Below are 18,798 nucleotides of genomic sequence, written 5' to 3' on the forward strand. Positions count from 1 at the left end.
TCTAGCAAATACAAATTGGAGTTTACTTGTTAAAAAATAGAAATCCCATTTTTATTGCTTTCTCCACCCACACCATCTCAAGGAACATTTCTTAGCTGCTTTTACCCAAAGACATATGTCAGACCTAAGATCTAGTGACAACTGCCTCCTGAAAGTCTTGACGTGGGGTCCTAAGTCGGGGCATTTCTAATTTTGAAATGAGCTGTGTGGTTCAAAAGCTCCACGCTTTCCAACAAGTAGATGATTGATAAGACTTTCTCGTTCACTGATCAAGCTTGGTAAAAAAGGAAAAACAGGAACTAAAAATACCCTTTGTGCTTGAACCAGGGGCACTGAAAGTAAAAAGAGACCCAGATTTACATATGTGATTACATAATTATATATTTAATTTGTAGTTTAGAGTAAAATTATCTTTTCAATCTAGGGATTTCTGTTGTCTCATCTCATAAACATGTAGCTGTTACTGCAACAGAGCAGAATGCCTCTTTGCCACTTCTTTTTTTAAAAAGTACTGTTCACTATATCAGCTAGGAATTTTACAACCTATAGAACTACCAAGAAAAAAAAAATTATTTGAAGGTCACATCCGCCTTCACATGAGTTTTCTGTAAAATTGAGATGACATTTTACATGTTAACTAAATAAAGGTGACATAATAAATGATGGTTGATTAGGTTCTATTCCTAGCCTCCAATTGGAATGTCCAGGTGAGAGGCTCCTCAGGTTACCTCTCCCTGAGTCACGCTCCATATTTTCATGCCAGGGGATCTTCAGGTCATTTGATGCATTGTCATTCATTGTTGTACTTCTACTTGAACAAATTAAACAGTCACTAAGCTGAAGTTTATTCCGCAAGCAAAAAGTATCAAACTGGAAAAGTGGATTTTAAACTGAGCATATGAGCTAGCATGGAGGGTAATAAGAGCAAAACATTTCTCTCTTTTATTGCAAATCTTCCACTGGCACCTAAGAGATAGGAGTCTCAGATCTGAGAGCCTAAGCTAGTATCCTGGGGGAGGCGGCCATTAAATTCAAGACTCTCTTGCTAATTTACAAATTAAAGCCAAGGGTAAAGGCAGGAAGTCATCATTTCATGAAAGAATGGGGTCCTAATCATTATGTCCTTTTGGGATTTCAGGGCTTCCTGTGAGTGAGAACTCAGTGCCATATCAGGCGTCCTACACATTGGAGGAAAACAAAATATGCCAGGCCAATTCTTTCTCCTGCATACGAATCTCAAGGAGGCAGGGAAGCGAGAGCAGCAGATGCAGAAGTTGGCAGAGACGCTGGCTAGGTGTTTGGTGGAGACACTAGTGTCAGGAGCAGTGAGAAGCTGGTCTCTGAGGGCAATGAGATAACCAGGGCTAGAGGAGCCACTGGGACCTGAGAGTGTGTATAGCCATGGGTGCCCCTCCAGGTCTCCAGGAGTCATGGCTGTATGGTTGCTGATGGTTCCCTGCCTTTTTTTTTTTTTTTTTTTTTTAACTTTCCTGTCTATTCCTACAATAAGCTCCTACCACCAAATGGGTCTGAGTCCCCTGAACCCAGGAGAATCAAGCACCGGACCACACTTTCTATCAAGAACCTGAGGGCTAGGTGGCAAGTCAGTGTCCCCATAATATGTCAGGACTCCCTACATAAAGAACCTGGTTCTTGACCCCAACAAATCCCCTGAACAGAATGTAGTATTCTTTCTTCGCAGTGAGTGGAATAATAAAAATGCAAATCTCTATTCTTCCCCTGGATGTCAACAGACATTCCTTTTCTAGGGGGACATGACCTTTGAGTAATGATACAAAGTAGTATGCTGTAGCTTAAATATTTTCAAAGGGAAGAATGTGGCTAATAATACCTAACATTTACTGTGTTAGCTCCACAGCCTCTGTACTGCATGCCGTGATCGAATCCTCACAATAGCCCTGCGAGATAGGTGTTAGCTTGTCCCCTTTTTATACTTTAGTGACTAACCTGAAGCCACACAACTAGTAAGTGGTAGAATTGGGATTCAATCTCTTTTTTTTTTGGTGTATAGTTGCTTTACAATGTTGTGTTAGTTTCTGCTGTACAACGAAGTGAATCAGCTATATGTATACATATATCCCCTCCCTCTTGGGCCTCCCTCCCACCACCCCCCATCCCACCCATCTAGATCATCAGAGAGCACCGAGCTGAGCTCCCTGTGCTATACAGCAGGTTCCCACTAGCTAGCTATTTTACACATGGTAGTGTATATATGCCAATCCTAATCTCCCAATTCATCCCACCCTCCCCTTCTCCGCCGTGTCAAACTCTTTTTTTTATTGAAGTATAGTTGGTCTACAATGTTGTGTTAGTTTCAGGTGTACAGCACAGTGATTCAGTTATATATAATATATATATTGTATATATAATATATATATTCTTTTTCAGATTCTTTTCCCTTATAGGATATTGAGTATAGTCCCTGTGCTATACAGTAGGTCTTTGTTGTTTACCTATTTTATATATAGTAGTGTATGTATGTTAACCCCAACTCCTAGTTGATCTCTCTCCCCCTTTCCCCTCAAACTCATTTTTAACTCCAGAGCCTGAGGTCCTAACCAGAGTCCTGTCACAGGAGCAAACTCTCAAAAACACATTTCATCCAGTCTCTGGATGGCATTTTCTGTTCCCAGGACATCTTCTATTAGCAGGTCCAAGGACAGCCCACACCTCGCCTCTTTGGGAAGCAACTGGTTCCCCTCAGTGTGTCTCCAGTGATACCCACACTGTCTGGTGGAATCAAAAGGAATAACCTTCCTCTCTCAGCATGCTTTTGAACACTTTAACCTAGATTTTTAGAAGTCTCTGCTTTACCTGATTCTTGCCTCCCCGCCCCCAGAGGAGAGGAGTGTTATAATATGATTTTATTAGATCAGAGAGATAAACCCAACATGTAGAGCAGCTGTAAGAGATCAGGTTGCTGTGGCCTTTTGTGGTGGTGAAACATTTCCAAAAATAAGAAAGTGAGTCCCATAACCAGGTCCCTAACTGTGTTTTTCCACAATGGCATCAGACAGAAGCTCTGGAAAATGGGATACAAAATGCGTTATCCACCCCCAACGCTTATTCCCATTGACAGAAACACTAGCAAAAAACACACATCTCTGCTATGGTCAAATCAAGGAGCTCTCATCGATAAACCAGGGCCGGGGGCCTCAGTCAACAGAACTGAATGGGAGAAGTCCGGTAATTCTCTTGATTGGGCACTTTGGGGACATTTTCATTCAGATGCTTATGTGTGTTTTACAGGATCCTTCTTACGACCTCGGTGGGAGGCTGGTCAGAAGGAGGACAGTTTCCCAAGTCAATAACCACTTCCCAAGAAGGAAATACAGGGATTTTTTTTTTCTCTTCTAGCCACAGATTCGCAAATACACTTTTTTTCCCAGTTGTTTGTAATGCATAAAGGTCATCATTTCAACTTATGTATATAGCACTATATGTTTTCACAGAAATATGTTTGCTTTACTTACACCTTTATAGGAACACACCTCCTGCTTAAAAGAGTCAAACTGTGTCTTTGTTTCAGGATCCTAAGTGAAAAATAGCACATAGAACAAGAGAGAAGAGGGAATCTCAGGGAAGAGGTGCGCAAGGAATCGGTTTCAGAATCCCCTGGGGGATTTATTCAAAGTGCCTTTCCCCTGCTGTCTCTATCACCCCACACCCCAGGAGGAATCCTTACAGTTGAGGGCACATCCAACCCCTCAGATGTATCTAAGTGGGGAAAAATTTTGAGTCGCTAGAATCTAAAACATATTCAACAGAAAAATAACTAGGTCCCTGAGAATGAAATCCTTTAGTAGCAGGTATGATTCTCAGTCCACAAATTAAGGAGTGCAAGCAATATTAAATCTGTAGTTCTAGAAATCAGCTAAATTCGAATTTGAGCTCCGATATTGCTGGGCTTATGAGAAAATATAATCTCCATCACTCTGGTGAGCTCCCCTCCCTCCCTCAAGGTCACATCAGGTTTCCAGCACATTCTGCAGTGTGAAGGTGTCTGTGGAGGTAAAGTACTCTGGTATTTTCCACCTGTCCCACAGGTTTCCACGAAGACTTCATTGTCTTTGGTTGCAAGGGCTTTTCAGTACTCGTGGCACTTTGATGCTTCTGTTGACCTAAATCAAATAGATTGCCAGATACTTCTCCAGCAAAGATGGGTTTATTCGGGATCAACAGAGAATTGCAATTTGGGGTCTGCAACCATGATTCCCCAGCAAAAATGGAGAGAACTCTTATAGCGGAAAAGGAAGTTGGGAGGGATAGTACACAAAGAGTCCATGGCTTTTCATTGGCTGAGTCCTTGCCAGGAAAGAAGAATCATCTTTCTTCTTCCTGTCGGGCTCTGCTGTGGTCACAGAGCATGACAGCTCCCTCTTCTGGTCTCTCAACTATTTCTTTTTTAAATTGAAGCGTAGTTGGTTTACAATGTTGTGCCAGTCTCTGCTGTACAGCAAAGTGACTCAGTTATACACACAGAGACATTCTTTTTCATATTCTTTTCCATTATGGTTTATCACAGGATACTGAATATAGTTTCCTGTGCTATGCAGTAGGACCTTGCTGTTTATCCACTCCTGTTGTTTATCCTTGTTGTTTATTACAAATGTAATAGTTTGCATCTACCAACCCCAAATTCCCAGTCCCTCCCTCTCCCTACCCCCCTCCCCCTTGGTAAGCACAAGTCTGTTCTCTCTGTCTAGGAGTCTGTTTCTGTTTTGTAGATAGGTTTATTTGTGCCATATTTTAGATTCCACATTTAAGTGATATCTTATGGCATTTGTCTTTCTTTCTCTGACTTACTTCACTTAATATGATAATCTCTAGTTGCATCCATGTTGCTGCAAATGGCATTATTTCATTCTTTTCTGTGCCCGAGTAGTGTTCCATTGTATATATGTACCACATCTTCTTTATCCATTCATCTGTTGATGGACATTTAGGTTGCTTCCATGTCTTGGCTATTGTGAATAGTGTTGCTATGAACATAGGGGTGCATGTATCTTTTTGAATTATAGTTTTGTCCGGGTATGTTCCCAGTAGTGGGATTGCTGGATCATATGGTAATTCTATTTTTACTTTTCTGGGGAACCGCCATACTGTTTTCCATAGTGGCTGCACCAACTTACATTCCCACCAACAGTGCAAGAGGGTTCTCTTTTCTATACACCCTCTCCAGCATTTGTTGTTTGTAGACTTTTTGATGATGGCCATTCTGACTGGTGTGACGTGATACCTCATTGTAGTTTTGACCTGCATTTCTCTAATAATTAGTGATGTGGAGCGTCTTTTCATGTGCCTACTGGCCATCTGTATGTCTTCTTTGGAGAAATGTCTATTAAGGTCTTCTGGCCATTTTTTGATTGGGTTATTTGTTTTTTCGTTGTTGAGTCGTATGAGCTGTTTGTATATTTTGTGGTCTCCCAACTATTTTAATTGAGGTTTCTGTTTATTATTTTTTTTTACACTTTCAAGTCATACCTAAGACAGGAGAATCTCTTTGTGGCTTAGGGGTCCTGTCTGCCCAGGTAGCGTATGCGGTGCCTCCTTTATGGCTTCTTGCAGCCTTCTCTTGCTCTAGTCCAAGGCCTCCCTCAATCTCACATCGGTACAGGGGTATTTTTTCCAGTCTGGGAAAGGCTCCTTTTCCTTGTGTTATCCTCTTTGCCTCATCTCACAAACCCCTATGTGCTCTTTCTCAGCCAATCTTCTAAGTTATACTGCAGGCTCAGGCTTCAGGAAACAACACCCAGAAATTCTTGGAAATTACTTCTTCCTGTCCTACCACATACCTCCTTTGAGGCACTGAAACACAGAATCAGCTCCAAGTTTGAGAGACACATACCGAAAAGAAAAATCTATATAAATTAGTGACACAGAATATTATTCCATCATATTAGTATACCCTCTTCATTGGTGACTCCCAGCTGTAGTTTCCAAATATACCCGGAGAGAGATTTTGGGGCTGTCGCGAAAATCCTCCAAAACTTTCAAAATCACATTAATGCTGATGAAATTTAAATTTGAAAACATAACTAATGGTTCTGGTGAAAGAGCAAAGACTTAAGAGCTGGAAAAAGCATTTCTCCCATCCTTCCAATAAGAAAAAAGCTGGATCAACGTAAAACTAACAACTTTTCCTGAACCTATCAGAGAACTGATATTGCAGGCAAACAACTAACTTAAAACCAAGAAAAAGGGCTTCCCTGGTGGCGCAGTGGTTGAGAGTCTGCCTGCCAATGCAGGGGACACGGGTTCGAGCACTGGTTTGGGAAGATCCCACATGCCGCAGAGCAACTAGGCCCATGAGCCACAACTACTGAGCCTGCGCGTCTGGAGCCTGTGCTCCGCAACAGGAGAGGCCGCGATAGTGAGAGGCCCGCGCGCCGCGATGAGGAGTGGCCCCCGCTCGTCGCAACTGGAGAAAGCCCTCGCGCAGAAACGAAGACCCAACACAGCCCAAAATAAATAAATAAATTTAAAAAAAAAAAAAAAAAAAAAAAACCAATAAAAGACAAAGGCCTGCAGGGAGAAATAAGATTCAAGTGCTTGCTCACCTGAGACAGATGCTGCCAAATGCCCTAAAAGCTGGTAAGAAGATTAAACTAGAAATGCTTAAAGAACTGCTAAAGGCCAAGTGTGGGCCAGCTCGAGAGTGTGAAGTCCCAGGGGGCTGCAGACATAGGAGGGTTCACACCATCTATAGGTTTTTCTTCCAGGAACGTCAGGTACTCACCAAGAAGATGGGGAGAACCCTAAGAAAATGTCCTCAAAGATGTTAGCTAGGTAAGGAGAATAGCGGCTACTGCCCAAACCTGCTACCCTGATACATCTCCTTCATCTCCCCTAGGAATTACAGCAGACTTCTTCTGAGAAACTGTAAAATAGAAGCTATCTTCAATATGCTGAAGGGGGGGGGGGGGAATGTCAATCCAGAATTCTACATACAGAAAAAAATGTCCTTCTAGAGTATAGAAACAACAAAGACTTTCTCAGACAAACAAAAATGCAGTGGCCTATCTACCAGCAGTAGACCTACATTACAAGAAATGCTAAAGGACGTTCTTCAAGGTAGGAATATGTCACAGAATTGGACCTGCACTGAGAAATGAAGCGTGTCAGAAATAGAGTAAATAAAAGGCTTATAAAATAATTTTTGTCTTATTTTAACTGCTCTAAAAATAACTGACCATTTAGAGCAACAAGATTAACAATGTATTATCGTAGTTCTAACATTTGTAAAAGTGAAATGTATGAGAACAATGGCACATCAGAGGGAGAGAGAAATTGGGAATATATTGTTATAAGGTTCTGGAACTACATGTGTAACAGAATAATATTATTTGAAGGTAGATTCAGATTTTTTAAAATGTCTATTGTAAACCCTATGGCAACCAATAAAAACGTTTTTAAATGTTGAATTAAACCCAGGGAAGGCAGAAAAGGAGGCAAAAAGAAATAAATACGTGAAAAAAATAGAAAATAGCTAGTAAGATGATAGATTTTAATTCAACCATACCAATAACTATGTTTAATGTGAACAATGTAAACACACCAGTTAAAAGACAGAAGTGATCAGAATTGACTAAAAATAAAACAAGATCCAAGTATATGCAGTCCATGAGAAATCCACTTGAAATATAGAGGCATATTTAGGTTAAAAATAAAAGAATGGAGAAAGATATATCATGCAAACACAAAGTATTTACATTAATTTTAGACAAGGTAGACTTCATAACTGGAAATACTTTCAGAGGTAAAGAGGATATTACATTATGAAAAAGGTCAATTCTCCAACAAAATATAACAATCTTAAATGTGTATGCACCCAACAATAGAGCTTTAAAATACATGAGGCAAAAATCAGTAGATTATCTTAAAGGAGAAATAGGCAAACCTACAATTTTAGGTGGAGACTTCAACAGTCTTCTCTCAGAAACTGTTAGAACAAATAGGCAGAAAGTCCGTGACGATATAGATGACCTAAATAACGTCATCAACCAACTTGTCCCATTTGCCATTTACAGAGCACTGAATCTAATGCCTTCTTCTCAAGTGCACAGAGAGTATTCTCAACCATATCCTTTTAACACTTTAAAAGACTAGGAAATATATAAAGTATATTCTCAAACTATAAAGGAATTAAACTAGAAATCAATAATAGAAAGGTATCTGGTAAAAACCCAAATATTTGGAAATTAGGCAACACATTTCTAAGTAATCCATGGGTCAAAGAGTAAGCCTCCAAGGAAATTTTAAAATAATCTGAATTAAGTGAAAATAAAAATAAAACATATCAAATTTTGTAGGCTGCAGCTAACGTGTCTTTAGACAGAAATTTATAGCATTAAATACTGATATCAGAAAAGAGCTACAGAAAGATCTGAATTTAGTAACCTAAGCTTCCAATTTAAGAAATTAGAGAGGAACAAATTAAGTTTAAAGCAAGCAGATGAAAGGAAATAATAGAAAACAGAAATCAATGAAACTGAAAAAAAACCCCCAAAATCCAATACATTAAATCAACAAAACCAAAAGCTGATTCTTTGATAAAGTCATGAAACTGATAAGCCCCTCATCAGGCTGACCAAGAAAAAGAGAAAGACATAATCTACCTATATCAGGAATGAAAAAGGACATCACTACTGACCTCACAGGCACTAAAAGCATAATAAGGGAATACTACAAACAGCTTTATGTTCATAAATTCAACTTAGATAAAATGGAACAATTTCTTGAAAAACCGAAACCACTAAAACTCACTTAAAAAGAAATACTTAACTTGAATAGTCCTATATCTATTAAAGAAATTGAATTTGTAGCTTCAAAAATTCCAAAAAGAAAACCCAGGTGGTTTCACTAGTGGATTCCACAAAACATTTAAGGAAGAAATAATGTCAATTATACACAGTATATTCCAGAATATAGAAGAGAAGGTAATATTTCCCAACTCATTTTATGAGATCAGCATTATCCTAAGGCCTGAACCAAACTGTATATTGCAAGAAAATAAAACTACAGACCAAGATACTTCATAAATATAAGGGGAAGCTTCTCAACGAAATATTAGCAAACTGAATCTAGCAATACATTAAAAAGATAATACATTAACAATTGGGATTTATCCCAGATCCCAAGGCTAGCTCAAATTCAAAATTCAATCAGCATAATTCACTGTATTAACAGCATAAAAAATACAAACACACACACACACACACTTATCTCAATAGGAGTAAAAACAAAATTCTACATCCATTCATTATAAAACTCTAGAAAAACTAGGAATAGAAGAGAACTTAATCTTATATAGGGCATTTATGAAAAACCTACAGCTAACGTCATATTTAAGAGTAAGATACTGAATGCTTACCCCCTAGTTTAGGAATAAGGCAAAAATATTCAATCTCACTATACCTATTCAACATCATGCTGGAAGTCATAGCCCATGAAACAAGCTAAGAAAAATAAATAAAAGGCATACAAACTTGAAAGGAAAGAGACAAGACTGTCATTATTTGAAGACAACATGATTGTTAATGTAGAGAATTCCAAAGATCTACAAAAACACTCCTGGAACAAATAAGTAAGTTTTAAAAGGTCAATATACAAAAGCCAATCATATTCCTATATTCTGGCAATGAATAATTGGAATTTGATATTAAGAAACAATACCACTTACAATTACACCAAAAAAGTTAAGAAGTTAGGTATAAATCTAACAAAATATGTGCAAGATCTGTAAGCTGAAAACCATACCGATGAAAGATAGTAAAGAAAATCTAAATATATTGAGATACACTATGTTCATGGTTTAGAAGCTTCACGATTATTAAGGTGTCATTTCTCCCAAAATTAAAATATAGATTCAATGCAATCGCAAGCAAAATCCCAGTAAGCATTTTACAGATGATAAGCCAATTCTAAAATTGATATGGAAAGGTAAAGGACGTAGAATAGCCAAAACAATTGTGAAAAAGAAAAGAAAAAGAAGTTGGAGGACTCACACTGTAGGATTTCAAGACATACTATAAAGCTACAGTAATCAAGACTGTGTTGTATTGGCTAAAGGATCGACGCAGAGAAGAATGGAAGTGAAAGGTAATTCATAAATAGACCCATAGAAATATAGTCTACTGATTTTTGACAAAGGTGCCAAGGCAATGCAATGGATATAGGAGAGTCTTTTCAAAAAAACGATGCTGGAACAACTGGACACCCATTGGCAAAAAAATAAACCTCTACTTACACTGAACAAAAAAGTTAACTCAAGATGGATCATAAACCTAAGTGAAAAACTTAAGTGTAAAATGATAAAACACCTAACACAAAGCATAGCAGAAAGTTTGTAGGACCTTGGGTTTGGCAATGAGTTCTTAGATTTGACAGCAAAAGCACAATTCATAAAAGAAAAAAATTAATGAATTGGACTTTATTAAAGCTTAAATCTTTGCTCTGCCAAAGATACAGTTAAGAAAATGAAAAGACAAGGTAGTCTGGGAAAAAATTTTTACAAATCACATATCTCACAAAAACTTGTATCCAGAATTGGTTAAAACTCAACAATAAGAAAAGAAACAACCCAATTTGTAAAATGGGCAAAAGACCTGAGCAGACATTTCAACAAAGAAAATATCAATGGCAAATAAGCATATGAAAGATGTTCAACATCATTTGTTACCAGGAAAATGCAAATGATAACCATGATGTGATAGCACCGCATACTTATTAGAATTGCTAAAATCAAAAAACCTGACAGTACCAAATACTGGTGAAGATGCAGATCAACAGGAACTTTCATTCCTTGTGGTTGAACATGCAAAATAGCACAACTATGCTGGAAGACAGTTTGGTCATTTCTTATAAAGTTAAACATATACTTGCAACATGATCCAGAAATCTCATTCCTAAGTATTTCGACTCCAAATGAGTTTAAAAGCTTATGTACACACAAAAAAATTATATAAGAATGTTTATAATAACTTTATTCAAAGTCACCCATACTGAAAACAACCAAGATGTTCTTCAAACGAGTAATGGATAAATGAATTTGATATATCCACACAATGGACTATTACTCAGCCATAGGAATGAATGTGCTTTTAACTCACACAATAATGAGGATGAATCTTAAATGCATTCTGTAAGTGAAAGAAGTCAGACTCAAAAGGCTACATATTGTATGATTACATCTTTATGAAATTATTGAAAAGGCACATCTATAAGGATAGAAAACAGGTCAGTGGTTGCCAGGAGTTGGGGGAAAACGGAGAGGTTTTGTACAAAGGGGCTGTACTGGGTAATTTTTAGGGTGATGGGATGCTCTACATGGTACTGGGGTGGTAGAAACATGACTCTATGCATTTGTCAAACTCCATAGAACTGTGTACTACAAAGTATGAACTTTACTACATGCACGTTGAAAAACAGATGTCCAGGAGATCCTTATTGGGATAAGGATTGCAGAAAAATACTATTTGCTGAGTAACAACTATTAAAGTATGTCGAAGAGTAGAAAAAAAAAAACAGCAAGAAATATAGTGTCATGACTTCAAAAATGTTGGTGCACAATCTCTTCACTTTTGTCCGCTGCCAGCGATGCATGAATGCTGTGTTAACGGAAGCTCCTAGGAGCAAGGCCTGTGTTTGTTTGTCTCCCTCTACAGGTGGGTGGGTTGCAGTACAGTGTTCCTCCAACACGAGTAATCTACACATACCCATTTTAAGAGTAAAACTTCTTATGGGTTGTCAACTCATAATGTTGATGTCTTTTACCATCTTGTCTTTTTTTTTTTTTAACGTTTTTACTGAGTATAATTGTTTTACAATGGTGTGTTAGTTTCTGCTTTATAACAAAGTGAATCAGTTATACATATACATATATCCCCATCTCTCTTCCCTCTTGCCTCTCCCTCCCTCCCACCCTCCCTATCCCACCCTTCTAGCTGGTCACAAAGCACCGAGCTGACCTCCCTGTGCTATGTGGCTACTTCCCACTAGCTATCTATTTTACGTTTGGTAGTGTATATATGTCCATGCCACTCTTTCACTTTGTCCCAGCTTACCCTTCCCCCTCCCCGTGTCCTCAAGTCCATTCTCTAGTAGGTCTACATCTTTATTCCCGTCTTGCCCCTAGGTTCTTCATGACCTTTTTTTTTTTTTTTAAGCTTCCATATATATGTGTTAGCATACGGTATTTTGTTTTTCTCTTTCTGACTTACTTCACTCTGTATAACAGACTCTAGGTCTATCCACCTCACTACAAATAACTCAATTTCATTTCTTTTTATGGTTGAGCAATATTCCATTGTATATCTATGCCACATCTTCTTTATCCATTCATCTGTCGTACCATCTTGTTTTAAGAATATGTATCTGTGGGATCTTCCCAGACCAGGGCTTGAACCTGCGTCCCCTGCATCGGCAGGCGGACTCTCAGCCACTGTGCCACCAGGGAAGCCCCCACAGTAGAACATTCTTTGATCTGTTGTCCCATCAGGCTACCCTTTATCCCACCTCCCCACACCTGGTTTCTTCTAGCCTTGTTTACTCCTCGCTAGAAAGGAAAGGCCCTTTCCTGCTTAACTGTTGAGACACTAGCAGATCTCTGGTCCAGAATGTTCTCCCTATTGCAATAATGGTTCACCTCTCCAACTGCAATAGTCAGTCCCCCCAGTCTTACCACATATCTTTCTTAAGCCAAATTAAATGCCTAGACAGTTCTTCTCCCTACAAGTCTCTTTGCCTCTGTCTCTTTCTCACACACACACACACACACACACACACACACACACACACACACTTCTCCAGGTAGACTCCAATATGGCTGCTTATGTTTCTCTAATAAAATAACAGGTGTGATGAATGATTAGGCAAGTTACAAGTAGGTTACCACAGAAAAGCTAATTTTTCTTTATCTTTGAATTTCTATCCACCTTTATGTTCTCTCAAATTGCTTGGCAATCTCAAACTCCTTATTGAGATCTCTGTTTTATATAGACGTATCTTTCAAAACCCACTGGTAAAGCCCATCAATTTAACTCAGAAGAAAAACAAGCTTAGAGAACACAAGCAACCCTTGATTTGTTTCTTTGCCCTCTCAGTAAACAGAGCATGATTTGCCGTAAAAAACCTCAAGCTGTCATAGCTGACTGAATCAATTCTAAGTATTTTAGATAGAATAAATAATGCTTATTCTAAAAAAAAAAAAAAAAAAAAAAGAATATGTATCAACATACAAATATATACATTTTTGCTTACAATTCATATACAGCTATGAAACCATAACAAAATTATAAATCAGACACAAAGAAAACTGTAGCCCCAATAAAGCTCAATCTAATAATATTAAATTGGTGAAACCAAATCACTGCTCACAATGTGGTTGGGTCTTTTGAGGTAAGCATCCCTGACTACCGTTAGGACTACTCAGTGTTCCTGCCATTACTTTCTCTGCAAATGATTACACAAACCTCCTTTTTTTACAGCCTACCTGACATCATGTAAGATGGCTTGAAGAGGCTGGAATCAGTTCCCACAAGAACACCATCATAACTACTACTAGACTCTGTGTAATTATCCTATTTCCATCTGTCCCTAACCTGTGATAAATGAAATTTAATTAGAAATTTAAACTTGGTCCTCGTCCTCTGAGGAGCTTAAGTGCGACGACATCACGAGGATGCAGATGGACATAATTTGTCTGTGTTTGAGGAGAAAAGACTATTGGCGATCATGAGGGAAGGCTCTGCTCTCTTTGCCCCGAGTCTCTGCCTGCTCTAGAAGGTCCTGACGAGAGGAAGGTGCAAACACCACCCTTAGGTGGGATTTCAAAATCTGGTACCACTACACTGATCTGCTGTGAACGATTTGCAGCTCCCTAAGATTACAGTAATGTTTTCTACTGTGCTTTCAAGATCGAAAAAAATCACTCATAAGTGAGCAGCACTCATAACTCAACAATTTGAACAGAAAATTTTAAAAAATTGATACCTGATTCTATTGATTACCTGTGATTTGGAGAAATTCATGCCACAACAACGAATAGTCAAGTGTTAATTCTGGAGCAATTTTTGCTATGTCATACGAAAATAAAACATGTCTTTTAATTTTTGCAGTGGTGTGGCCAGCTTTTAACTGAGTCTGTCAGATAGCAAGTTAGGGGCTGGACTAGGGCTGCGTCAGAGAAAGACGCTGACGGGCATATTTTTCCTGTAGTGCTGAATGTGGCTCCTGGTTGGGCAGCTCAACAGACAAAAGAGTCAGCGACCTCCCTTCTCCCTTCCTGCCCTGCATGTGCTCCCAACACCACGCTTGAGAAACAGCTGCAGGAAAGTGGATACACGTGTGGGTGACGGAGCCAGAGCCTGGCAGCCATGCGCACCAGCCATATTGTCCTTGGGCAAATCACCAGCATCTCTGGGCTTTCATCCTCTCATCAGGAAAGCAATGGTGATAGTTATGAGGTTCAAGTGAGGAGACGCACGTAACATCCTGAGAGAAAAGCTTGATACTAGGACACACTCTATAAACGTTAGCTGTTATTATTGTCACAGTTAACACTTTGGGTTGGAATCACCCATTTCCACCCTTTGCTTTAAACTTAACTGGTCTATGAGTTCTGGGAGGGCAGGGACCATAACTCCTTCCCCTTTGTACCTACGGCCCCACGTACACAGCACTCAATCAAGGTGTTTTTAACTGAAGAGAGGGAACAGAACTGGAAAATTGTTTGAGAAAGCAAAGAGATTGCAACCAAGCAAGGGAGAGAAATGAGTAATTTTCACTTTGGAGTGGAGGATAGTAATGGCTGTGCGCTACCTTAGAGTCAACCTCTGTACCAACATAACTTCATCTCAATGCATTTAACACAATTTTTCTCACTGTGCCTTTCGGTAGACTACTGGAAGGGGTTCTGTAACTAAAGGTTGTTTTGTTTTCTCTGCTGCAAAATAGACCTGAATGCTAATAAGCAAACCAGTTTTCAAAAAGTCTTATCCTAAGGTGCTGGAAATGATTTTGATTTGGGTGTTGGTTATATATTACATATCTATAATCTTACAATTGCACACTTTACTACATACGTTATATCTCCAAACAAAATCTTGAAAGGCCCTTTGCCTATCAATAGCAATTCCATCTGACACATGTTTACAAGATCACCGTTGCTACCCTGACAGTCCTTTCCTTGATACCTCCCAAAGGCATCCTGTGTATACATGGCATATACAATTACGGGAAATCTCCTGTCACTCACTATGAATAGGCATAGTCCTCAAGGATTCAAAACACTGAAGCCAACACAGCCCAAATACTAGGAACATACTGACGTTAGCAAGCCAACCGATTAAGCTTTTCAGACAAGGATTGCAGTTTCCACACACAAGCAAGTATCAATTTCTTGGTTCCTAGGAGGGCATGGGAAATTTTATTAAAGTCAGATTTAATTCATGGGTTTATTTTTTCTCCTCAACAGTAAACACATTTTAATAATAAGAGGCAACTGATCTTGACGACATTAATACTAATAAATGCCTAAGCAGGATTTGGACACGAAAATAAGGATAGTTCACCTTTGAAAAACATAGATTAGGAAGAGTTTTCAGGTGGAGAAGTGAGTTCTGGCAATTTTTCTCCTTCATACGTGAGTTTAATTTATAAGCAAAGTTTGTACATGTTAGAGATGAAAGAACAGTTTCCATTGCATCCATGTAGGACCACTGCTAGCACATATGCAAATTAGAAAAAGGCACACGTGTGAAGTCTGGGGCACAGCTTGGTGAACAGGAATAAGGGATGGATTTCAAGCCCTACCTTTCTCTACCAGGCAGCTCTGCACGGGAATAATTGCACGACATTTTCAGCAGCCCCAGAGTCTGGGCAGTGGTGGCTCCAAGGGGATGCTTGAGGGTAGTTTTTAATCCTCTCTCTCCGCAATTATTTGATAAGAACAATAATCTTTTTATCTCATGTAAAATGTGGCTCCAAGTTGCCCACCTTCCCCCTTCCAATCAGAACGCTGACCTTAAGTTCTTCCTAAAGAGAAATTCTGGACCCACTACTAAACTGTGGAAATGAAACATTTTCCACCCTGTTCTCTGTTTTCAATCTACCCTGCTGGAAAGGTCTTGTTGATATTTTCCAAGTTGCCTTTTTCTTTATACTTTCCATTTCCTGATCACGCCCTAGCCCCTTATTTTTGTAACCGTGGATTTTTCTCATGGCTTAAAATTTTTTGTAGGGGGAAACTGAAACCAGGCATGCATTTAAACATCTTACAGTCGATCGTGTCTCACTTCGTACCTTAACTGACCTGACAACAGCTCTTAACCCCGCTGATCACTCTGTCCTTTGGAAGCAGTTTCTTCATTTGGCTTCTAGGACACAGCTCTTTGGATTCTCCTTCTCCCATGTTGGTTGCTCCTTCTCAGTCTCCTGCACTGATTCCTCTTCATATTCCTGATTTCCAAGTGTTGACTGACATCCACAAACCATCCTCTCCTCTGTTCTGTCTACACCATTGTCTCAGAGATCTCACCTGGCCTGTGGCTTTACATGCCATCTATCCCGGCCAACTCCTAAGTTAATATTTTCCTCGACCTCTGCCCTGAACTCCAGACTCACATTTAACTGCTTCCTCAACATCTCCATCTGGATGTTTAAAGGCATCTCAAACTTGGCATACCCCAAAACAAACTCTTTATTTTCTCCCTCACCCCCAGGGGCACTTCCCACAGTCTTTTTCACCGGGGCAAATGGTACCTCCTTTTTTAGTTGCTCATATGGAACACCTTGGACTCATCCTTGGCTCATTTCTCCTCTCACTCCCCACATCAGCAATATCAGCTGGCTCCAGATTTGAATAGGTCTGGAACTGGACTACTTTGCACCACCAGATACCACTCAGGTGGAAGTCAGCATCACCTCTTGGCCCGGATTATTGCAACAGTCTTCACTTCCCTGCCTCTGCCCTTCCTCTCCTCCCCACTCTCCAACCAGAGTCAGTTTTCTTCAGTACAGTCAGAATGATCCTAAGTGAACCTAAGTGAGATCGTGTCTCTCCTCTGCATGACGTGTCCCACCTCCCAGAGTGAAACCCAAAGAGCTTGAAAGGGCCTGGAAGGCTCTATATGGGTAGGCCTCTGCTGTATTTCTGGGTATCTCTCAAGCCTCATTGCCCTTTGGGACCTTCTTTGAACATGCCAGACTTGCTTCCACCTCCAGGTCTTTGTACCTGCTGTTCTTTCATCCTTCAGATGTCCTCACACGTGCTTTCTCAACTCCTTGAGTCTCTGCTCATGTGTCATCTTATCAGATAGGCCTTCCCTCACACACTATATTAAATAACACCACACTCCTATAACCCTCTCTGTCCCCTTTACCCTGCGTTATTTTCCTTCATAGAACTTCACAGTACTTCTCTCCATTGTATGTGCATGTGTTTGGATATATACATTTGTATATATTGTACCTATAGTATATTTATATTTCTCTCTATATTTGTGTATGTATATGTGTGTGTGTGTTTGGTCATTGTCTTCACCACCAAGAATGAGGTAAGCTCTGTGATAGAAAGCATTTTGTTTCATTCATTGTTAAAGCTCCAGTACCTAGCACGTAGCAGGTGTTCAATACATATTTGTTGAATGAATGTTGAATCAATCTAGTTAGTTTATACACTGACTAAAACTTACACACAATATATAAAATAAAATGTATTAAAATTTACCTAAAATTTTCCAGAACTGGACATCTTGAAAGGCATTGAAAGAAATATAGTATTTACCCTTGAAGCACATTGAAGCCATATAATGTTTGATGAATAGTGGACTGAAATCCACCATCTTTGTGCTCTGTGAGTAGATTGCTTAAAGGTCATTGGGCAGAACAGAGCTACTAACTAACATTACTTAACCCTTTGTTGGCCTTGTGCTGAATCACAAAACGTTAAATTTACTATATGTTTTTCATTTTTACCAATGCTATTAAATTTTATTACTAAATACGTGTTATATACCCATCTAAATGAGTATATTATGAATGTTGTGGTTCGCTATTGCAAATGCTGAAGAATCCAGAATGATGCCTTATGAAGGAATATCCATCACTGAAGTCAGGAATTGTGTTCTATTTATCCTATTGCCAAAGCTAATTGTGTATGTTAAAGATTTCTTGATGTGAGCTGTTAGCATATTAAAGTATATTTACTGAAATTCAATACCTGATTCAAATGACATATAATTTAAATATACTTATGAAAACCATATGATAAATTTATTTAAAACAGGGCAAAACTAAGGAAAAAATTTTACTTGAAATACCACACTAATAGCTAACCTAGTTCCTAGTAGATCAGAGAAGAGTGCAAATCTAAAATTTCCTATTTCCTTTCTTACATATTTTACTGTTTGATCTTTATCTTTAAGATCAACCTAGAGTAGTAAAAATACAATATTAATCAGATTGTATATTTTAATGCCTGTGATTATAGAGGCCATGCACCAGGGTGGTTGGTGTATGGGCTTTGGACTTTCATTGCCTGGATGTGAATTTGGCTCCGCCACCTCCTGGCTGTGAGTCTTGGGCAAACTATCTCATCCAAGTGTGTCTGTTTCCTTTTAAGGTTGTTGTGAGGAATAATAAGATGGTTACAGGTAAAACACTCAGAATAGCGTTAAGCATAGAGTAATCACTCAACAAATACTAGCTATTATTATTAGCTACATATAATGTAAATAAAGTTCTGCCATCACATTCCCCCTTTGTAGCTAATGTGTT

General features: G+C 38.9%; 1 protein-coding gene and 1 long non-coding RNA gene across 3 annotated transcripts in view; both read right to left on the reverse strand.

The window, feature by feature from the left end:
• Window positions 1-18,798, reverse strand: part of MAML3 (mastermind like transcriptional coactivator 3) — a 614,427-nt gene that overhangs the window by 553,129 nt on the left and 42,500 nt on the right. The window lies entirely within an intron of this gene.
• LOC309627789 lies at window positions 1,390-12,389 on the reverse strand. Its single transcript, XR_014243959.1, has 2 exons — window positions 6,541-12,389; window positions 1,390-6,225 (listed from the first exon to the last, which is right to left on the reverse strand). It is a non-coding gene; the product is annotated as an uncharacterized lncRNA (long non-coding RNA).

This window comes from Balaenoptera borealis, assembly GCF_965194805.1.
Source record: "Balaenoptera borealis genome assembly, chromosome: 4".
In the NCBI taxonomy this organism is placed as follows: Eukaryota; Metazoa; Chordata; class Mammalia; order Artiodactyla; family Balaenopteridae; genus Balaenoptera; species Balaenoptera borealis.